At 47.4% G+C, this 24,237-nt stretch overlaps 1 long non-coding RNA gene across 1 annotated transcript in view; it reads right to left on the minus strand.

Moving 5' to 3' along the window:
• Nucleotides 1-1,230: 1,230 nt before the first annotated feature.
• Nucleotides 1,231-24,237, minus strand: part of LOC146399854 (uncharacterized) — a 35,315-nt gene continuing 12,308 nt past the window's right edge. The window contains exons 2-3 of the long non-coding RNA XR_014816726.1: nucleotides 12,704-12,800; nucleotides 1,231-6,358 (exon numbers count right to left, since the gene is read on the minus strand). This is a non-coding gene — a long non-coding RNA (uncharacterized LOC146399854). The remainder of the gene's footprint in view (nucleotides 6,359-12,703; nucleotides 12,801-24,237) is intronic.

The raw sequence follows: 24,237 nt of genomic DNA on the forward strand, positions 1-24,237 counted from the left end.
TGCAGTTCAGATTCAGTCCCTGGCCCAGAAACTTCCATATGCCATGGGTGCAGCCATTTAAAAAAAAAAAAAACTTACCACTCTCAGATATAAGCAAAAGGGCCCTTTCTTTGCCCATGACTGTGTATTGCACCCCTGGAGTGAGAAGGCTGGAAGACGCCCTGCAGCCCTTAGAGGCCCCTATTTGGCTGTGTAGACACCACTATTGGCCAGCACTCTCTTTCTCTACCTTTGGGCAACTCTAGTTACCAGTAGTCACCAAGGGGCTCTAGGAAGATATGCAAAGAACCCAAAGTAGAACCCGTGGTCTTTCCTCCTCTCCAGAAGCTTATAATAAACAATATTTTTATAAAGCAACATAAGCACCAGCTAAGGTGGCACAAATGAAGTGTCTACACCCTGTGACATGGCTGAGGAGAGGGGTGGGTGGATTAGCCAAGCTCTGAACCAGTGTTTGACCACAAGCCATGAAACAGCTTGAAGTGAGGATGAGGAAGGGAAGTAACGAGTGTTCAGGCTTCGAATAATCTTCACGTGTCCATCAGGCACGTGAGAGAGGAGCCTCATAGGCAATGAGATGTTTGGGATGAGGAGAAGGTGAGCGTATAGGGCTGGTGATACAGGATCTCAAGTCATCTAAGTGGTAAAATCACACAAAGGAAGGAAGGAGTGGTTTTCAACCTTGGCTGGACATTGGAGCTTTAAAAATGCTCAAGGATGCCTGGTCCTCTGCCCAGAGAATCTCATTTCATTGCTCTGGGGTGCTGCCTGGGAATTAGGATTCTTAAAAGCACCCCAGCACAGCCAGGGCTGAGAACCACTGCCCTACAGAATGAAGGTAAGTAGATGAGGAGCCAGCAGCCTTTGTGGGTGTTCTTTGTGGATGAGAATTAGCTGAGTGCGAAAAGTAGAGAGATTTGGGGCCAAGGGTGAAGGAGACATTCTCACGAGTGACCCATCTTCACTCTTCCCTGGACTCTGATGTCATCCCTTTGAGTGACGTAAGCTCAGGCATCTTTCCATTGCCTCCTCTGTTGCCACACTGCTCAGACCCCCCAGGCTGCCACTGCCTTGAAGGAAAACTTCCAGTGCCTGCTGCCTGATAGTCCATTCATTGTGGGAGAAGGGAGGTCAAGCCCTGCTGAGTGGGCGGTGTGAACCTCTGCTGGCTCTCAACACAAAGAGAGTGTTGGTAACTGCACAGCTCCAAGTTCTGATGACTACTGTTCCTCCTTGAAGCTGACTAGTCTCTTGGCATATGGTGGGAGGGGGTGCAAGAGACCAGGAACAGGAGTCATTTCTTTGTTTCCAGCCCAACAACTCTGGACGTGTCTCTAACTCTTAACTCATGCCACACTTTGAGAACAAACCCAGAGAGCGACATTCTTTGATTTTGGTGGGGGGGGGTGGTTGTTGTTTTTGTTTGTTTGTTTGTTTGTTTTTTGTAGGTTTGTTTCATTTCATTGGTGTTTGTTTGGCTGCACCTGAGGTATGTGGAAGTCCCCAGGCCAGGGATTAAACCTGGACCACAACAGCAACCCGAGCCACTGCAGTGATAATACCAGATCCTTAATGCACTGTGCCCCAAGAGAAGTCCTAGTCTTTGCTTTTGGAGTCTGCACCTCGACTTGGTTAAGCCGTGATCAGTACCTGCTACGTGTCAGGCACAGCATGCTACACATCAGCCCATCCAAGGCAAGTATAGCGAGGCCCTGCTCCTGTGGGGGACACAGTGTGAAGTGGCTGACCGGGCATCCTTACCCTCTCGGTGACTGCCCCACCCTGCATCTACACACACACTTAACCACGAAGCTCTGCACCCCTTTTGTACAGCATGACCCTGCCACGGCCCTTGCAGAGAGTTGTTTAGCTAAAGGTTGAGCCCCTGACCCACGCTGGGCCAATCAGAGCCTTTCCCCAGGAATTTGTAAGGTGAGTTCCCTCTCCCCATAGGGCTGGGCAGGTAACCCAGGAGTTAACAGCTGGCTATGTTTCCTGCTAGAAGACCAAGAAGCAGAGAAGGATGAAACTCACAAAGCAACCAAGGTCCCATTTCTTATTGGGCATCAGCACCCATCCAGATGTAAGGATAGGGTTCTACAAGGCATTCATCTAACTTCCTTATCATAATAAATTATCCTTTCAAAAGTTAAGCTGCTTTGAGTTTATTTCTGTTATTTAGAACAAATAATAATAAAAACCTACAGTATGTAGTATTTACTATATACCAAACACTGCTGTAAGTTCTATGTATATTAACACATTTAAGTGTTTCAACATCCTGATGAGTTAACTCCTGGTAGATCTCAAGCTTATGGATGAGGAAAGTGAGGGCCAGAGAGAGTAACTCAGTTGCCTGAGATTTCATAGACCAAACAGTGTCAAATGAGAACACAGCCCTTGTGTAGCCACAGATTCTACATACGACCTTCTCAGCAAACTTCTCAGCGAACTTCAAGAGACAACACTCATAGGGCACAGTTAATATCAACATGAGGCACAGGACAAAGTGTCCCGATAGCCAATGCTTAGCCAGAGTGTGCCAGGAGGGCTTCCCGGAGAGGGGGACCAGAAGGGAAAGAGATGGACCACGTGGAGATGACAAGAGCTGGCAGTGACCTCGGCAGGGCCCAGAGCCCTGAAGAGCCTGGGCCGCTGGTCACCAAGGCTGTTAGTGGGTCCCGAGAGTCACACGGAAGAAGTCGGGAATGGTTGCGCTCAGAGGCTGGGACGGGGAGATGCTTCGTGGCTGTGGCATTTGAGGAATCTCCTCTTCTGTTAGAAGGGCAGCTGGAGGCAGGCAGCCCTGTGGGAGGCTTCGGCGGCCTCTCAGGTAAGAGGCCGTGAGGGCTGGGGCGGCAGGGGCGCTGCAGGGATGGACAAGACTCGATTCCCTCTTTTGGTTCCATTTCCTGACACATCTGGTTTGCTTCGGAGCCTTTAAGACCATATTTGTTTGGGTTTCTTCTCTCTTTCTGCTTCAAGAACCAGCAATTCAGGGCAGGGAACGATCTAGTCTATTCTGTTCTATTGGTCTGTGAGTTGTTTATGAATCTGGAGCCCCCGGTGGGCACAGAACTGGACTGGAGTCCCCAGAGAGTTACACAAGCAAGAGGAGGCAGGCCCCACCGCAGGCCAGAGAGCCTGCCCTCGGGTTCTGAATGGCAGCCCAGACTGCATCGCTACGATCCCAGCCTCCTTGCAGAACAATAAATACTCATCTCTGAGAAACACAGAAAGGGACAAAAAAGACCCATGATGCCTCAAAACTCTTTTCTGTGGGGTTTGCATAATTTGAACCTTCACGTGCTCCAGAGGCACAGGATGGAGGTGGGGGGCGGGGCGGGGAGAAAAGATCCATGACTGAGCCTAAAGCATTAAAGTAAAAAATGGATTTCAATAAAACATGATATAAAAACAAGAAATAACTGTAAATGGAATTGAAAGCAAATGACATAAAACTCCAGCACGAGGCTGCTCATTGCAATTCTGGAAACTTTACCTCTTGCAGCTGCACAGCCATCAGTATGCAGGGCTTTTTTTCTTTCCACCTCTGTGAATTTATCACGTGTGGGGACATATGACAGCCTTTGGGTTTCGTGTCACGCAGCTTCTGCTGTCCCTCTAAACTTCAGGGGCCGGGAGCTGGGCAAGATTCCAACCCTCCCCAGGGAGGTCAGGGCCAGCGCCCAGGGAAGGACCTTCCTTGACTCTCTTGTCCATCAATAAAGGACCGCAGCTTCCCCTCGGGTCTCTTCTCCAAGGAACCTCTTATCGCATCAGCAAAACAGATGCCTTGGTCCCAGCCCAGAAAAGCTTCCTGGATAGAACATAGCTGAGGCATTGTCCCCAGAGACATTAGCGCCACAGTCACTGGGTTGGGATGGAGTCAGAGCAGGGTGCGAGGGGGCATGGCCGTGAGTGGCAGAAAACTCACAGCGTCACTGCAAGCGCAGCCTGGATCTTCTCCGACCGAGAGGTGTTTTGCGAGGGGAAAGAGAAAAACTGGAAGAGTTGGCACTGAGCCTGATGTTCAGCTCCCTAAACTTCCTCAAGTCCTGGTTGGACATCTTCATTATCCTCTGGAACTCTGCCCTTGCCTCTCCCAGAAATCAGCCTGTGCCCGCCAAGCCCAGCAGCTATCTCACTTCTGGCATCAGGGTTGACAGAGGTTAGAGTTAGATGCTCCTGTGAAATCTCTTCCTACCCCCAGAGTCTAAGCCCGCCTGTTGGAGTTGTTAGTGTTAAATGTTGCCTTCGCAAGTTCTTAGGAGCGAAAAGGTTCCTATCTGGGTGGAGCCTTCCATGTGTTATCTTTAATTCTCCCCCTAAAACTAAGAGGCGGGTATTGTCACTCTCATTTTGCATGTGAGGAAACAGGCTCAGAGCAGTTAGAGGACCCTGGGAGATAAGGAGAGGCTGGACCACATATGGTTGGAAGCATCGACCAAGTTCATGAACCTGACTTTAAATCTCATCTCTGCTGCTTCTAGCAGCGGAACCTCCAGCAAGTGCCATGGCCCCTTGTAAGGAATAGGGAGATGGTACCTTTGGCCAAGCACCTGGCTCATGATGAGCGCTTGATTAATGGCAGCTGCTAGTGATGGTGGGCATTCATGGAGTGAGTCACTGGCCCAGGATCATACCAAGAGGGGCTGAAGTAGAACTTAAGCCTAGCTGCGCCCCCCCATCTCCAACTCTGTGCCCTTTGCATGAACGTATACCCTCTCGCAAGTGTGTGCAGCCAGCAAGCTATAAACATAACCATGTACTGACCATCAGTTCTGTGCTAGGTATCCAGCTGGGCACTTTGCACAAATGATTCCTTTCAACCTTCAAAACAACGCTGAGGTAACTGCCATTCTCCTCCCTATTTTCTGGGCGTAGAGACTGAGGTAGAGCCTCTGAACTACTCATCTCCAGCTGGTAAGTATTAGAGCAGGATTTGACCCTTGAAATCTCTGCACCTATTGCCTTCTAGGTACAATATTTTTCACCTCGGCATGCTACGCTGCCACTTTCTAGAAACACTCAGAAGTTAAATCACCTAGGATCTCGTCATGCACAGCAGTTCCTGAGTGGGGTGGAAGCCAGCCTGAAGGCAGAGATGCTTGCGGCTCTGCCAGATTGGGTGGCTCTGTGAATTGTTGTTCACTGGGAAGCTGCCTGGCTCTTCCTTGTTCCCCCAGCTCACTTAGCCCCTCCAGACAGGGGCACTGGAGATGCATCTGCGTCTGCCTTTCCGAGCCTGGGGTCTGTGTTTGGCTGGTGGGTGGGGGGCAGGGAAGCTGTGTGACTCCATCTGCAACCTCCATCCATGCCCACCTGAGAGCGAAGGGAGCAGATCACAAGTGTTAACGTAAGAGATGGCTCGGCCGGCTGCACCGAGGTAAGTGCTGGGTTAGCACAGAGGGAGGAGGGGCAATAGGATTCAGGGAAATTCTGTGTCAGAATCCTATGATTCTCCTAATGAATGGACTTCTGCAGGACCTGGTGTGATATCACAATACAAATCCAACTGCTCAGTTATTCCAGGCAAGGGACTGGCTTCCCCCTCTGAGGAGCAAGGAGCCCCCTTCCATCAGTGATGCTTCTCTGAGAAGGGAACCCTGCCCCTTCTGCGACTGAGTGAAGGGGCTGCCACCAGGGGCCCAGCCCAGGAGGCCAAGAAGATCCCCGGATGGTGGAGGTTGGGCTCTAGCCAGCGCTGCCTGCCGAGGTGCCAGGCTTCGCAGAGCCCACAGGGCTTGGAAATGAGAAATGCCGCCCATGTCAAAAGAAGCACGTTTGAAGTCTCAGCTTTCATCTCCCGATGCTCCCTCAACCAGAAGTGACAGGGAGGAAAGAAATGCAATTTATTCGCCAGCCCAGGAAGCTCATTTCCAAATACAATAGCTGTGCAGACAGCGGGCCTTCCCCAGAAGAGAGGGAAAGAGAAGAAAGAAAAACCCAAGAAAAGAGGAAGGCTTCTGATCAGAGCTGCAGACCATTAGAAGAGGGCTTTGCAGGGTGACCCGCTGGGTGCAGAGGAAGCAGGGGCTCCCTTTGGTGCCTGAGACTCCTCTACCCTGGCCTGTGTGGAACAAGAAAACAGCACCCTTGGGGAGGATGGCTCCTGTATGACGTTAGAAATAAGGTCACTGGTTAGGACTAAGGGCAAAGGCACTGGGCCTCAAAGGTAGGGCCTCAGGCAAGTCAAGTTTCAGCATCTCAGCCACTCCCCCAGCCCCAGGGGTGGGTGGGGGAATTTGGGCTCCAGGGACATGGCATCTTCAGGCTGATTCCCACGAGCTGGGGAGATTCTTCTGGAACCACTCTCAAGGCTGCTGGGAGCAGTCATATTCGTCTGTCTGCTTCTCTGCAAAAAGGAGAAAAGAGTATCTACTTCGTCCTCTTGGTTTAGGATGAAAGGAAGTAACATGTGTAGGAAACACCAAAGTGGTCCCTGACATTCACAAAGCACTCAAGACCTTTTTTTTTTTTTTTTTTTTTTTGTCTTTTGTCTTTTGTCTCTTTTGTTGTTGTTGTTGTTGTTGTTGTTATTGTTGCTATTTCTTGGGCCGCTCCCGTGGCATATGGAGGTTCCCAGGCTAGGAGTTGAATCAGAGCTGTAGCCACCGGCCTACGCCAGAGCCACAGCAACGCGGGATCCGAGCCGCGTCTGCAACCTACACCACAGCTCATGGCAACGCCGGATCGTTAACCCACTGAGCAAGGGCAGGGATCGAACCCGCAACCTCATGGTTCCTAGTCAGATTCGTTAACCACTGCGCCACGACGGGAACTCCTCGAGACCTTTTTTTAAGTGTTCCCTCCTCCTAAGGTGTCTGACCCCATCTCATTCTCCTTCTTCTCTGGGCAGATTCTGAATGCATCCTCCTCATCTCCCTGTTGGCTTCTCTATGAATGAAGCCTTCCCTGATTCTCCCCGACCCTCAGGTACCACTTTCTCCCTGTCATCAACATGTCTGTTAGAGCATCCATCACACCGGATAAGAGCGCACCAGTTGCATTCATAATTTGGCCAAACACAATCTATACTGGGCCAAAGCCCAAGATCACCATCAAGAAACACACGTCCAGAATTCAGAAATAAATCTGAAATACTATACCAAATAATTACTATTATAGTTGTATTCACGAACATTTTAGTAATTAAACTTCAGAACTTTGTCATTGTAGTTAGGGAAAAAATCCTGCTACGTCCCTGAATTCTGTCTGATAGATACCCATTTTCAATTGAGATCAGCAGGAGACCAGAACATTCAGAGCGTGTTTCGGTTATTTCCAATACATTTTTTTCTTTATGCATATTTCTTGTTATATCTTGACAGAAGGTGGTTTATCATAGATACTGTTGCACATGATTTTTGAGGTTTTTCTCATCACAGAATCCTGAGACTGACATATTTCTCTGATTTCAAACTCTGAAACATGAAGACTTTGCAAATAGGAAGGACTCATAGTCTAATGGAATTTGCAAATGAGACACTAGATATAAATCTCAAAGGTTATTTTGTTTAGTGCTCTGAATGCTAATACACCACACAATCCTACAAAAGATAAGCATTGTGATATAATCTAATCTCTCCATTCAGCTTGTATTATTATTTAAATTTTTACAAATATTTCTGTGTTCACAAACAAGACATAAAGTTCTCTAGCTAATGCGCTTTCAATTTTCTTTTTATTTAACTCTTCGATGGCTCTGAATAATGTTTTTGCACAAAAAACCGAACCGTTTCAAAACAATCATGAATTGTTGCATCATTTTAATCTTGCAATAATAACCATATACTTATTCCTAAACTGACTGATAGAATTTCAATATAAAAAGTACATAGGAGATTTTTTTTCACTTCAATTTGCATATGTTTGATTATCTCTTTCCCCATATTTCAAAGGGAATATGTAAATAGAAACAGACTTTAATGGAATACTCTGGATTACTGATCTCACTGACATTATGTTAGTAACCTATGTGGTCAGAGTAATTTTGCAAAAGTCTAAGCAAGGCACGGAGGGACCCCTCTCTCCGCCCCTCCCTCCGCCCCTCCCTCTTCCACCTCTGGACGCTCTGCCTTCCATTGCTCACAGTTGGCCACTCTTCTGGACTGTTCTATATTTAACTCTCTAAGGCTCATTAACTACAAACTTTACCACCAGACCAATTCAGAGGAGTTATTTCTCGTCTACAGTTATTCTTCCTTTGGAATATTAATTTCCTTTAACACTTGCCCTATTAATCACTTTAATAATGAAATTAAGACAATTATTTTAATGAGGTGATGGGTGATAAAGAGGGGACGATACACATTTATTACATGGCAGGCCAGAGCCTCTTGATAAAAGTCAGCCTTGTCAATAATATATTAGGTGGGAATGTGCTTCAGGAGGGCCAGGCTGAGGGCTGCCCTGTTCCGCTGATTTAAATGTGCCTGTGGCTGTCCCTGCTATCGCATCGACGTTTTCAGGCCCCATGAAGCGGGATGAGAAAGTTGCTGATGAAAGATAATATGAGAAAAATATGTATACATATTATATATATATATATATGACTGGGTCACTTTGCTATAGAGCAGAAATTGACACAACATTGTAAATCAACTATATTTTAATAAAAAACTTGAAAAATAATAAAATAAAATATGTAAACTCTACTATGCCTAAAAAAAGAAATTCACTGAGAGTGACAGTTTGTTTTTTCCTTCTGGAATCCAGTGGCAGCACCAGAGGATACTGTCTGACCAGATCAGCTCCAGCCCCTCCCCTCTGGAAAAGAGTCTGTCTTCTTTCTTTTCTCTTCCTCTTCTTCTTCTACTTCTGATTCCATCCTCTTTACTTCCTCCATCTGTCATCCCTCTGCATCTTCCCCCCTTTTCCTGCCCTGTTTCCATCCCCCCAACCACCTCCCTGTTCTCCTGGCCCTGCCCCATGGAGCCAAGAAGGACCGCTAGTAAAGTTTGTTTTTCATTTCATTCCCCACCTTGTATTTCATCTACACCAAGATGCCCTGACCTCTCCCACTTGTTCTTGACTATTCTCTTCTCACCAATAAAGGAGTCATTGTGCTGATCTAATTGTGGGTCATTGGGCACAGGGAGTGGGAGGGACTTCTAGGTCTCGGAACTGGCACAAAATCCGAGACCCCTGGCCCCCATTGGCTCTACCTCCATTGTGAGTAACTGAAGCTGGGAGCATCTGTGGCTTCCTTGCCTCCCCTATCCCTCCCATAGTCAGCCCTCCATGGCTAGAATTCATGCAAAGATTCTTGTGAATATGAGAGGCCCATTCTTTTGGTGTAAAAGCAGAAGGGGATCCAGCCATTCTACTCCTAGGCATACGCCCCAAAAGAAATGAAAGCAAGAATGCAAACAGATGATCAAACACCTATGTTCATAGCAGCATTATGCACAATAGCGAAAATGTGGAAACAGGTCGACCCAGATAAATAAGATGTGGTCTATCCATACCAGGGAGCATTATTTGGCCATAAAAAAGGCATGAGATTCTGGAATATACCATGACATGGATGTACTTGAAGATACTATGCTAAATGAAATAATCCAGGCAAAAAAGACAAATACTGTCTGATTCCACTTATGTGATGTAACTAGAATAGGCAAATTCACAGAACCAGAAAATAGAATAGACATTACCAGGGCTGGAAAGAGGGGAAAATGGGAGTTACAGCTTAATGGGCACAGCATTTCTATTTGGGATGATGAAAAAGTCCTGGAAATGGATGGTGTTAACGGCTTCACAACAGTATGAATGCATATAACGCCACTGACTTGTACATGGAAAATTGTTAGAAGTAAAATTTTATGTTGTTTAGTTTGTCACTATAAACAAAGGGAAGAAAAGCAGAAGGGAAAGGGGATTAATTTTTTTAAAGAAAGCAGTTCCTAGATATTTTAACTTTCTTTGCTATGGAATGTACCACGCAATCAGAAAAATGTGCAAAACAGGTAAATGCATGATGATGATTTTATCACAAAGCAAACTTGGTTGTAACCACTGCTCAGGTCAAGAAATAGAACCAGCCTCTTAACAACTTTCAATATTGTAGTTTTCTCTTGCCTATTGCTTTAACCTTATGTAAACGAAATCATGTGTGCTCCTGTGCTGTAGTTTCTTACCCTCAACGTTTATTTGAGAGCCATTTGTGTAAGGCTGCAGTTTATTTGTATTGCTATACACTATTCCATCATAATAATACAATTCGTATCTATGGTACTGTTGACAGCTGTGGGTTGGTTTCCAGTTTCAGGCTATCGTGCTCTGAACAGGCTTGTCCATGACTTCTCCCACATGAGGAAGAGTTTATAACCAAGTGGGGCGTTGCTGGGGTATAGGGTATAGGCTATTCAAACTTAGGAGACAATGCCTAACTGTTTCCCAAAGGGGTTACATCAATTTACACACTTGCCAGCAATGAATGAGAGGAAACTGGTTTTGGAGTGCTTGCCTATGGCCCAGGAACTAGAGGGGAAGGAACAAACCCTAGAAATGGAATGAAATACTAAGGTAGACACTCTCAGTGCTTACCCAAATGCCAAGGGAGCCAGCTTACCACTTCTGTGCATCCCGCCCAGCTTCTGTAACTTTAAGACTCTCCCTGACTCTGCTGGAGGCCTGCCTGGTGGCTGCATGCCCAAAGGTGCAGACAGCCGGGAGGCAGTGCCCTGCAGGTTAGTTCCCAGGTCTCCCCCCGCCCTATGCTGATCCCATCAACCGGCAGGTGTATACTCAGCTCTCTTACTTCTGATCCAGACAGACTTTGAGGCATCATTTTTTTTTTGGCCATGCCCATGGCATGTAGGAGTTCCCAGGTCAGGGACTGAACCCGCATGACAGCAGAGACCCAGGCTGCTACAGTGACAATGCCAGGTCCTTAACCTGCTGTGCCACAAGGCAACCCAGCATTTATATCTCTGAGATTCCCTACAGGATCAGGCTAAAGACAGTGTCCTGGGACTTTACCTGAAATTGCTCATTTATTAGCTTTTCTGTCTTCCTTTACTCCCTTTCAGTTTCTCCTGAAAGCCTTTTCTTAATAAACTACTTGCAACGAACACTTGTCTCAGCACCTGTTTCCAAAGAACCCAACCTATGAAAGGCACCCAGACCTGTAAGAACCCCAAGCCAATGATCTCAGACCAGCCTTTCCCTTCTATTGGCCTTGGTTTCCTCCACTGTATTATAAAGGAGTCAAATTACTGATTCCAAAGATCTAAAATCCATTTTCGGAGAAAATTATGATGTTGGTGCCCCTCCAGCCCAAACACAAGTACTGAAAATGAACAAGTCCAACCAAGAGCTCAGGTTCTTAGAAAGACCTGTCAAACCTCCTCTCTCCAATCTCTGAGTACTGATGGAGGCCCCCAGACCATGTGTATGTGTGTGTGTGTGTGTGTGTGTGTGTGTGTGTGTGTGTGTTCACAAGCCCGTTAGTTGGGGGAATGGGAATTGTTAAGCAAATCAATATCATAAGAAAAAAAAAAAAAAAGGAAGCAGATTCACCAAAACAAACTGAGGGAAGTTGGGGGGAACAGGAGAATTTAATATGCTGACACGCATGGCAGATGGGAGCTATTCTGCCACAGCCAGTCTGGGATGCTGACAGGGGCTGCTGTGAAGATGACAGGCACTTTCCTGCATCTTTTGCCATCCCCTGGATGCCACTTGCATGGCAAGCATGTGAATAAAGAGCCTTCACATTGATCATGTCTCATCCCCACATTGGCCATCCAAGGCAGTGTGTCTGCACCTTTAGGAGAAGACTAAAGATCAGGGAAGTTAAGAGACTTACCCAAGGTCACAAAGCCAGTTCATGGGAAGAGCTGAGGCTGAAGCCTGAGTCTCTTGACTCTAGGTCTCAGAGAACAAGAGACGAGGTAGGAAGGCTGACTCCGCATAGCAAAAGTTAAATAATTGAAAGCTGACTCTATGACAGGCCCTGTATCATCTCGTTCAGGCTCCACGAGATGAAGGCCGTCATTAAACCGCTTTATGAAGAAAGAAAGTGGGTGTGGAAAGGCATAGTGTCTTGACAAAAAGTGGCCAGTGGAGGAGGTGGAATTCAAAGCCAGCTTAATAAATCTGACTCCCTGGGAACCAAGATCAGAGGTTCAGTGCAGAGGAATTTATGAGAGCGCTTGGGGCTCAGAACAGACAAGATTCTAGTGACACAAGGGTTTGGGGCAAAATCAGATGGATACTGGGGAGGAAATCTGGGTGGCTTTGCAGATAGCAGTTTCAACCCAAAGTCAAAGATCACACAGGACTCGGAAAATACCTCTCCCCACTACGTACATACACACACACATACCTCTGTGTGTGTGTGTGTGTGTGTGTGTGTGTGTGTGTGTGTGTGTGTGTGTAGGGTCCTAGGAAACTGAAAGAGAGAAATACGCCTCTGATTGCACAGGAAAAATATGTAATTGGGGTTGAATGAAGATTGAATAGGCAAGACTGAGCAGGAACCTTAAGGTCTTGTCTAGAAGATCCTGCTGACGGGAAAGAGGGTGAAACAAGGGACAGATTAATGCTTTAAGTGGGGCAGGTTAACTGAAGATGGTGAAACCTGGTACCCATAATCACATAATCTGCATTCATATCGTACTATGTACACTAGTAAAATCGATGTGCCCTTTCGTGGCTGCATGTGATTGGCTACTAAAAATGTAGAATTAGAGACCTCGACAGAGAAATGCAGGGCTCCCAGCTGAGCGTCTCAGGTGTGGCAGGGAGAGAAGACTGGCCGTCTGGTCTCTCAAGCGAGAGAGGCAGGAGACCTGTGAAAGCAAAACACAAAGCCAGCCTCACAAATCCATGAACCCCATGCTCAAGTTCATTGTTATTCAAGCTGTCAGCTCTGGGCGTGTAACAGTCACCCAGACAGACTCTGATTCCACAGAGCTTGATCTGTGGGGGAGACGGCGAGGGGAGCCAGCAGTTACGAGGTGTGGTGAGGGCCCTGGGAGGGGAAAGGCCTCGGAGGGCCACTAGCCCAGGCTTGGGGTCAGGGAAGCCTTCCTTAAGAGCATAAACTCTCACCTGGGATCTGAGGATGACCTGGGGGCAGAGAATGTCTATGGTGGGGAACGGAAGGTGTCCTGGACAGAAGGAATAATGAGCACAGACACGTGGATGCAAGCACCTTCCCAGCATTGCGAGAACTAAACAGTTTGCATGTGAATGAAACAGGGAGCCCGGTGGGAAGAGATGAGACCTGAAGCTGGGGAACAGGGGAGAGCCAGACAGCAACAAACCCTCCACGCCAGGCTCAAAGGACTGTTACCGATCGAATTTTATCCCCTCGACCCACTAAATTCATTTGTTAAAGTACTAACTCCTCTTACTTCATTCAGAATGTGACTGCATTTGGAGTCTTTCTTTCTTCCTTCCTTTCTTTCTTTCTTTCTTTCTTTCGTTCGTTCGTTCGTTCGTTCTTTCTTTCTTTCTTTCTTGCTTTCTTTCTTTCTTGCTTGCTTTCTTTCTTTCTTTCTTTCTTGCTTTCTTTCTTTATTGCTTTTGAGGGCTGCACCCGAGGCATGTGGAAGTTCCCAGGCTAGGGGTTGAATCGGAGCTAGCTGGCAGCCTACACCACAGCCATAGCAACATGGGATCCGAGCCCCATCTGTGATCTACACCACAGCTCACGGCAATGCCGGATCTTTAACCCACTGAGTGAGGCCAGGGAATAGAACCCGCATCCTCATGGATACTAGTCAGGCTCCTTACCGCTGAGCCACAAGAGGAACTTCCTGGAGATCGGGTCTTTTAAAAGATCACTGAGGTGAAGGGTAGTCGAATGGGTGTCCCCTATTCCAGTCTGACTGGTGTCCTTATGAGAAGAAGAAATTTGGGCAAAGAAATACCGGGTATGCACATGCCCAGAAAAGATCACATGAGACCACAGCAGAAGGCAGCCACCTATCACTGCTACGTCTGACACAGAAGAGTTTGCTGGATGGTGAGACCCCAGTGGTACCAGCTACAGAGCCTCTTTCCTGCTCTGGGCCTCCCTTAAAGCTGGCAGCCTTCTGTGTCACATGTTATATGGGACAGAGCAGTGTCCCTGGGTTTGGAGTATAGCGCTTCCAGAACCCAAAGATCCTCATCGGGGCTCTGCTCCCATTACTATAATACGAGGTTCAAGATTTAATCACTTGTCCTTAACCTTGAAGGAGTCCCTCAGCACGGCACCTTTAAAACTTTTATGGATTTGGCAGGCGCTTGGGTCTTTCCCCCCATCCTCTGGGGCACACGTGTTGTGCCGAGGCCTGTAAGGAAGGATGTGAGCTTAGCTGAAGCCACTCTGTGTAGCAGAGGCAGACCCACAGGAGCTGACAGCTGGGGGCTCACAGCTGCCCTCACTCCCCAGAGGTGGGCCCTTGTTCCGTCTTAAAGGGGATCCAAGTGACCCAGCCCTGCATCTCCCACCCATTCATACCCAGGACTGCAATCCCTGACAGTGGGAGGTTCCCATTTAACAGACGAGGAGACAGAGGCTTGAGAAGTTGTAAAGAAGCAGTAGATTCAGGCGATCCAAGTGCAGAACCCTCCACGGACACCACCCAAGAGAGCCCAGCTCCTCTGCATGCCAGCTAAGTGAGAGTTCATCATCCTTATTATTTGCTAAATAGTATGCGGCCCAACACTGACATGAGACTGGCCATTGGAGCAGAAAGCGCTGACTTGTGCAAGGTCCTGTGGAATGAAGATAGAGCTGAGATCACGGAGGAGGTGCCAGCCTGGGACTGGGGACTTGCTGATACCAGTTGTGCAGGAGAGAGCTTCCTGGCTTCTTGCTCAGCTGGGACCCCTGGACTTAGATTTGGATTCCCAAAGTGCAAGCATGTCACTTCTGTGTCCTCGACCACATGGCCGGGCCAGAATCCTCAGAAGAATGAGCAAGGCAGCTCCTAGCCTTGGCAGGCGGTGGCCCAGACTCTCAGCCTCAGAACCCATGGGGGGCTCTGGGCCTGGCACAGGGCTCTGCTAGGGCCCCTTTCTGAGAGCGAGTCTTCTCTGCATGAAGGAGGGTCCCGGCACGCGCTCACGCTGCCTTTTCAGGCGCCAGGCAAGGATCCAGCCCCCAGCAGACGTCCAGACAGGGTGTGCTTGTCTCCAGTGGTGGGAGCCCAGCCATCTCTCGGCTCCTCCCCTACCACGCTCCCGCCTCCCTCCTCTGGCCCAGTGCCACACTCGCCCACTCCTCCTCTGTCTGCGCCCAGCGGGATTCAGAGGCACAGGCATCTTTCTTTCAGGAAGGAATCAGCCCCCTCAGTCTGACGCCTCCCTGGGTCGATAAGAGAGGGGACGCTTGGCCGAGCCTGGAGTCAGCAGAGATCAGATGCTTCTCTGTAACAGCCATGGTGATGTCAGCCGGCTCAGGCCGCCCAGACCTCCTCCTCCCCGTTCAGCAGAGGGGCTGGGCTGCTGGCTCGTCTGGCCGGATTGCCTCGCTGTCTGGGCCCTGACCCCAACATCCAGGCTGATTTCATTAGCAAAAACTGCTTGTATTTATCGAGGGCTTACTGTTGGCCAGGTAGCAAGCAGAGCGTTGCATAAGCACGGCCTCCCATAATCTTTGTAACAACCCAGTGATGGGGATACTAACACAATCTCCATTTTACAGATACGGTCAAATGAATAACATCAGACACTGTTCTAAGCTATTTACACATGTAGGCACATATAGGTGTATGTGTGTGTGTGTGTATTCAAGTACGTATGTGTTAATTCACCCACTCCTGATAATAATCCCAGGAGATAAGTACTATCTATTATAATTTCCATGTGATGGATGAGGAAACTGGGACACAGAGAACAATAACCTACCCAAGGTCACGTAGCAAGTACGCATTGGAACATCTGCTCTGGAGCCCATCCCCTCTACTGTTATCCTATAGTGCCTCTCCCTGTATCAGCAGCTGAGATGCCCATGAACTTGTCCATGGCCCCACCCACTAGGGGGCAGTATTCGAACCCTGGTTAAATACTACAGCCAGGGCTCTTAACCCACTAACACGTTCCCGTCTCTCATTTGGATGAGAAGTGTGAACTCGCAGCCTAGAAATCAAGACAAGCAGCCTAAAGAAGAAGAAACTCCCTCAGGGTTGGGGGCTGCCCCCAGCCCTCCTTGCTCCAGGCTGAGAACAGACCCAAGCAACCCTGGAAGCCAGTTCCGCTCACAAACACAGGACTGAGAGGAAATCCAGCTCGGGCAGAAGAGATGGGAATTAACATCTAAAATCCCTCCCACAGCCCAGAAACCACCAATCTGGGCGACTGTGGGAAGGAAGACTGAATTCTCTTCCTAGCCGAGATGGGATTGGAGAGAACACCTCTGCCCCGTGCCTCCTATCTGCACGGTTATCTGCACTCCCAGAAGACAGCACGGCCTGGGAGGCACGTCTGGTTCCATTCATGGGCACCAAGATAAAGACAGTCCGTCTCCCTGCCCGGAATAGCTGGATGTCTTGGTCACAAACTCTCGAATAGAACTCTGATTACTAAAATAAATGATTAGGGAGCTTTCTCTCTCCTCCTTTGAGCGCTCCATTAAGCAAATGAAATAGAAGCATTCAGATACACTCCCTTTTTCCTGTCCCTCTTGTGATTAACTGCATAATAAAAATGATATTATGTGAGCATAAATTTCCAAACCCACTGAGTGACAAACCATGCTAAAGACAATAGTAAACAAAGGTCATCCATGGTTAGGTGACCTCATTGTCCTGTCTGACCCATCCCCGACTCCCGCACTGAGCCCCTTGGGGTCTCCTCAGCCACTTTCCCGTGTCCTGCATAGTCCCCAGCCTCAGTCTCCACTGGAGGAATCGATGCCTCATGTCTCAGCAAGAGCCAGGCTGCCTCAGACACTGCTCTCTGCCTGGTTCCCCTGCCATGCAATGGTGGCCGCCCTGCAGGACACTACACTGAGGCTCTGCCTGAGACAGTCTTTGTCTAGCAATGACCTTGTGCTCTGATGGTTGGGTGCCATTTGCCTGGGCACCAGGGTAGCAGAGGTTTTCACATCCACTCCCGGTCTTCTCTCTCCTCTAGGCTTCTGGTAACTGCCAGACCCTCAGATCTCACTGCCAGGTCTAGCCCCTGGGTTGGGCAAACCCCTTGACTCTGGCCCTGCCTTCCTAGGGTCTGACTTCCTGCTGGCCCTGACCTGCGGTCAGTCCCTTATGTCTTGCTCGATCTTTGGGTCCTCACTCAACCTTGTACCAGGTGCGGGTGAGGTCAAGCAGCATGAGCTCCCCGCTCCCAGAATCCCCGGAGCAAATTCTCCCCAACAACGACTTCTGCCCTTTCTATATGTACAGACCCCAGAGCCATTACAAAGAATTCTCCCTATACTTTCCTCTTAGATATGCACATAGAAACCCTTAAACACAAGAACTACCCACGTAGACTTACACACCTAATCATATCCACTTAAATATACACACACATATACAGCTGACCCTTGAACAACACGGACCTGAACTCCGGGGGTCTACTTATACATGGATTTTTTTTCAATAGTAAATACTATAGTCCTGTACAATCTGCTGTTGGGCCAACACATGGATCCAGAACCATGGATACAGAGAAACTGTGTATGCAGAGATCCAACTGGAATCTATACACAGAGATTTGACTGTGTAGACGGTCAGCACCTCTGACTCCCTTGTAGTTCAAAGGCCAACTGTACTTAAATGCATACAGCTGACATACACGAGCTCATGTGTGAAAACACATTTGCAAACCCAGTCACTCACATACATAAACTCACAAAGATTGACATCAAATGCACACACACACACTTTTCATATGTGCATACACACCAACATATGAGTAATTAAAATCAAATGTGAATGTGCCTCCCATCTCAATTATGTTTGTAATTTCCGTGTCTAGCACAGTGCCTGGAATAAGACAGCTAGACGGTCAATGAATCTGTTTTTAAAAAATGAATAAAGAGGCACTGATGTGACCCCCCCACCCCTACATGAAGCTACATGAGTGAAGAGAGAAACTCACCCAGTTCTCCCAAGCCCGAGTCACTGTCCCTGGACTGGGGAGTCAGGCTTCTGCCCCACCAGGGCCTTGACTCCAGGTGATGTGGCAGGAACGTGTCTTACCAGACTTTTCCTCCATCCTCTGTTGAGGTTCAGCTCTGGGTGGAGCCTAGGCTGGTACTGGGTGCCTTCCCCGTAGCCCCCCGCCCCTCTTCCACACTCATCTTTGATGGTAACTTTCCTCCGCTAGGACCCATTCCCAAATCCTCACACCACAAGAAATCTTATTTTGATATTTTCTTCCTGGAGAGTTTCCTGTTTTTCTGTATTTCTCAAACTCTGCAACAGATTTCTCAGGAGCCATGTCGTGCCTACCAGGCTGCCCTCCACCCCCCACAATATGCCAACTGCATAGAGATGGGGGTGCTTCCTCCTTCCAAGATGTGCTGCCTGCCAGCCTCACTAGTCACCAGGCTGTGAGTCACCAGGAAAAGGAGCCTCCACTGCACACCGTGGCCCTGGCCTCCTCCCTCCCCTCGAGCCTCCACACGGGCCTCCTCCTGGGCCTCCCGGTTTGCTCCCACCCCCAGGGCTGGGGGCAGGTGGCCAACTAGGGTGGTTCCTTGGCAGCCTCGGGCCAGGAGCATCTATGCAGTCTCTCATTTAGCCCTCACAGCCTCGTGTAGGAGAATTTCTGTCCCCATGTTAGAGATGACTAAACAGAAGCTTCAGAAGGCCCAAGTTCACGTAGTTAGCAGGGCAACTTCCTGAGGGACATCCTGTCAGGCTGAACCGGGGGCTCTCCTGTGGGGTCGTGTGTTTGAATCTGCCTAAACCGTGGACTGGGAAACAGGTGAATATTCGTCTCAGGGCCAGCTTGAACCTCAGTTTACTCCCCAAAGAGGCCAGGCTTTTCCCTCCCAGGCTCTTTGTAATTAATCTGCCCGGTTTAGTGGTACAGTTTGCAGCCTGCACAGTGGGGCCGGGCTGCTGGTGGGGGTGGGAAGGCCTGAACTCTGGCCCAGGCTCCTCTGGCCAAACTCTTTATTGGCCCCAGAGGGGAGGTGGGGGGGGGGCTCTCTCTCCTACTCACAGAGGCTCAGTGTAGGCTGGGAAGTCCCAGTTGTCAGAGACAAGGAAGCTTAAGATGCCTTGGGAGGCTTGCGGGAGGAGGTCCGACTGTGCTCAAAGCTGCCTGCGGGGGATGCCAAGAAGCCAACCGAGGCCAAGCCGGTCCAGGAGGGCTCCTGGTCCCACCCAGGTGCTCCGTCCGGATGGAACAAAGCCTGCAGAATGGAGTCATCAGAGGCTGGCTCAGTTCTGTGAGTTTTCACATTGAACAAAGGGCGGATGGGAGATAAGGAAGGACATGCTGGCTGGCACATTATTTTCTGGACTGCATTTCAAGAGTTTTTCTAAAATATGTTATAACTGAGAATCTTAACTGCCAGAGAGAGGGCCAAAGAAGGGCTATGCAACTGTCCTTATCTCTCTGGGCAGCCCTAGGGAGCAGACCTGGGGTAGAAATGACACGTGGACAGAACTAGAGGTTTCGTGAAGGGCTTTTTTAATGAAATCTGTTTACTGGAGAGGGGATGATGCACCTGCCTCTTTCTCCATGTTCATCTCATCTTTTCTTTTGTTGCTGTTGTTTTAAGATTTTCTGGCCTCTCTGTGGCATATGGAGTTCCTGGGCCAGGGATCAGATCTGAGCCACAGTGCAGTTTCGACCTACACCACAGCTGTGGCAACACTGGATCCTTAACCCACTGGGCCAGGCCAGGGATCGAACCCGCGTCCCAGCGTTCCAGAGACACTGCTGATCCCATTTCACCACAGCAGGAATGCCTCGTTTATCCCCATCTCCGTCATCCTTTCAAGTCATCTGTCTCCCCTTCTGCCTTCTCTGACTAACCTTTACTTGTTCTTCAACTTCTTTGACCTTTAAATTAAGGCAAGCATCTCCATCCCATTAATACGCACGCACGAAACCTACACTTGTCATTGCATGACTGGGGCAAAAATACATTGACAGCTGACAGCCCTCTGCCTCTGAGGTGGCAAGTCCTCTGCCTAGGACTCGTGATCAGCTTCAGGTAGAAGGAGAGGACCTCGGGCTATCGGCAGGAGCTTAAAGAACAGAAAGAAAAGAAGAAAACTGCTCTGTACGAGAGGAGAGAAATTGGCATTCTCTAAGAGGGAGTCATCCAGACGCTGTGAGGCTGGGATCAACTCTGAATAAGGCGCGGGGTAAGTGTGAGTAGAATTCCCAGCGCTGGGATGTCTGGAGGGAGATTTTAAGGAAGGGGATGCTTGGTGTTCAATTTGCAGCTGCTCGGATCGCTATGATCTCAAGCCCTCCTCCGATACCTCCTTCCTTCAGAAATCTGCAGGTAGGTCTCCCAACCCACACATTTCCTTATATAAGCACAGTTTTCTTTTTTGTTCAGCTTTACTGAGGTATAATTGACAAATTAAATGATAAGATCTTTAGGGTGTACAACAAAATGATTTGATACATGCATACATTATGAAAAGATTCTCCCCCCATTGAGTTAATTAACACATTTATTACCTCACATAATTACCTCTTTTGGTGGGGGAGCAGGGGGCAGAGGGAACATTTGTCTGCTCTCAGCAAATGTCAGTACCGTGTTATCAACTGCAGTCACCACGTCACACACTAGGTCCTCAGACCGTATTTATCTTTATAACTGAAAGCTCATGCCCTTTTACCAACCGCTCCCTACTTCTTGTACCCTCTGGTCCCCGAAACCGCTTCTCTACTCGCTGTTTTCTGTGAGTTCTATCATCTTCTTCATCCATTCACCCACGGCTGGACGCTTAGGTTGTTTCCACTTCTGGCCCTTGGTGAATAAGGCTGCATTGAACACGGAGGTGCCGATGCCACTTTGAGATCCTGATCTCATTTCCTCCTGATAAAGACCCAGAAGTTGGATTGCTGGATTATATGGTGGTTCCATTTTTAATTTTTTTAGGAACTTCTATACTGGTTTCTGTAGTGGCTGGAATGTACATTCTCATGATGTACAAGCCTTCTCTTTTCTCCACATCCTCATCAGCACTTGCTATTTCTTGTTTTTTTTTTTTTTTTTTTTTTTGGATAACTGTTCTAACAGATGTGAGGTGGTATCTCATTATGGTTTTGATTTGTATTTCCCTGATCAGTGATATTGAGCACATTTTCATCTACCTGTTGGGCATTTGCCTATCTTCTTTGGAAAATTGCCTTTTCAGGTCCTTTGTCTATTTTTAAATTGTTTATTTATTTATTTATTTATTGCTATTGAGTTGCGTGAATTCCCTTTATATTTCAGATACTAAGCTCTTATCATATGTATGGTTTGCAAATGCTTTCTCCCATTCTATAGGCTGTCTTTTCATTTTGCTGGTGGTTTATTTTACTGAGCAAAAGCTTTTTAGTTTGATGTAGTCCTCCTTATTTATTTTTGCTTTTGTTACCTTTGCTTTTGGTGTCAAATCCCAAAAAAATCATTGCCGAGACCAAAGTCAAGGAGCTTACCCCCTATGGTTTCTTTTAGGAGTTTTATAGTTTCAGGTCTTATGTTTAAGTCTTTGGTTCATTTTGAGTTGATTTTGTGAATGGCTTAAGAGTTTGGTTTTATTCTTTTGGACGTGGTAATCCAGTTTCCCAACACTGTTTATTGGGATCATTATCATTTCCCCACTGGATATTTTTAGCTCCTTTGTTGAAAATAAATTAACCATTTGTATATTAATTTGGGGGCTCTCTATTCTGTTACATTGATTTTACATTTGTTTTTATACTAATATCATGCTATTTTGATTACTATAACTTCGTAATATAATTGGTAATCAGGAAATGTGATGCCTCCAGCTTTATTCTTCTTTCCCAGGATTGCTTCAGCTGGCTATCCATTGTCTTTGTGATTCCATACACATTTTAGGATTTTTTAAATTTCTGTGAAAATATCATTGAAATTTTTATAAAGATTTCATTGAATCTCTAGATTGCTTTGGGCAGGATGGACATTTTAACAATATTAATTTCTCCAGTCAATAAGCATGGAATATTTTTCCATGTATTTGTTTCTTCGGTTTCTTTCATCAATGTCTCCCAGTTTTCAGTGTATGGTTATTTCAACAGATGTAGTGTACAGGTCTTTCATCTTCTTGAAAGTGGTTTGGGAATGTGAGCTGATTTTATCTAGACTGTGGGCATTCCCAGATGACATTTTGTGTACAATCACATTAATGACAATTGTAATTAAATATCAGTGCTATCATATATTATTTGCCTGTACTCACTAGACTCACAAGGATGGAAATTTTGTGTGTCCTGTTTTCACTGGTATGTTCTTAGCTGGTCATCAACTACTATTCATTGGGTAGATGAATGGATAGATATTACAACATTAAGAGGTTAAATCAGGCATATCTTGTTTTGCTGTTCTTTCCAGATATTGTCGTTTTTACAAATTGAACATTTGTGGCAACCCTGAGTCAAGCAAGTTTATCAGCACCGTTTTTTTTCCAACAGCATTTGCTTACTTCCTGTCTTTGTGCCACATTTTAGTAGTTCTTGCAACATTTCAAATTCTTTAAAAATAATTATTATGTTTGTTATGGTGAACTGTGTTCAGTGATCCTTGATCTGCTACAGCTCACTGATGGCTCAGATGGTGGTAGGCATTTTTTAGCACAGGAAGATTTTTTTAAACTAAGGCATGTACTATGTTTACAGAAACATAGATACAAGAAACACCAGATCCAAGCTGCGTCTGCAACCCACACCACAGCTTACAGCAACACTGGATCCTTAACCCACCAAGCAAGGCCAGGGATCGAACCTGCATCCTCATAGATTCTAGTCAAATTTATTTCCACATAGCCACAATGGGAACTACTAGCTAGGTTTTTTTTTTTTTTTTACAAAATCAAATTTGATGTATTTATTCATTTAAATTTTATTGCAATCTAGCTGACTTAAAAGTTGTGTTAATTTCAGGAGTACAGAAAAGTAAATCACACACACACACACACGCACATATATATATATCCATTCCTTTCCAGATTCTTTTCCCATATAGGTTATTACACAGTACTGAATAAATTTGCCTGTGCTGTATGGTAGGTCCTAGTTGCCCATCTATTTTATATATAATAGTGTACATTTTTTTGAGGTCTAATTTTGTGGCAAGCACAGTGCTAAGCATTTTACATGGGTAGCTCACTATTCCCCACAAAGTCCCAAGAGTAGATGGTATTGCCACTATTCGTCAAACAAAGAAGCTGGGGTTCCGTGTAGTTAAGTAACTTGCCCAAGATCATCAGATGGCAAGAGTCAGATCCATCTGGCTCTTCACCACAAGTATTCCCAGGCCTTTCCCAGTATCCTTTGCTTCCCTCCTATTCACCTAGATGACAGGTGCTACCCTCTGCTGATGGGCAGGAGAAGGGTGATAAACCACTGGCTCAGATACAGGGTTGGCAAACTTCTGAACCTGGCTCATGCTTTACAGGTAGACATAGACCCTTGCAGGATTTTGATGTTGGGAGAAAAAGCCTGCACAGTGTGGGCCCTGGGACAGTGGGGCTGATTCTCCCGGAGGGTAATGCCCTGAGCCAGAGGCTCCAGCTCCCTTCCTTAGTCTCCTCAAACTGGCAAAAGGCCAGGTGTTTGGGGTCAGTTCCCCAGCTCAGCCATTTCTGGAAACCTTCTAGGTTTAAATTACTGACAGAGAAGCTAACCACGTCTCCCATGGTTTCCGCACGACTCTACTTCCATGAAACCTGTTAACTTCTCTTCTTACTTTGATCAAAGCCCTCTGGGTGCAGGCGAGGAAGGGGAGGAGAAGAGTCTGGATTCCAGGGCTAAGACTCCTTGGAAGGTGGCCAGCTCTGCCTGCTGAGTGAGGGGAAGGCAGCATGCACGCCTCATCTCAGAGCCCTGGGAGGTGGGGAGGGGGAATATCCTTGAACCCAGCGCTGTCCCTGGATGTCCCTCCAGCTCCAGTGTCCAGGCCTAGCCCTGCAGTTACCGCTCAGAAGGAGGGACCTGGAGTCAGCGGGTCCTTTGGCAGGCTGGTCAGTGAGCCCCAGGCCCAAGGCACCTTTGCACACTGACTAATTTGCTCAGCCGAACAGGGCCTCAGGTGGGTTTTGGAAGGTTTGCTGGGGGTTCTGAGGCTCAGGAAGCTTCCAGAGC

The sequence above is a fragment of the Sus scrofa genome, chromosome 9 (genome assembly GCF_054392235.1).
Source record: "Sus scrofa isolate SSC_HxYL_T2T_F1_AM1 chromosome 9, Sscrofa_HxYL_maternal_Yorkshire_Landrace_v2.0, whole genome shotgun sequence".
Classification (NCBI taxonomy): Eukaryota; Metazoa; Chordata; class Mammalia; order Artiodactyla; family Suidae; genus Sus; species Sus scrofa.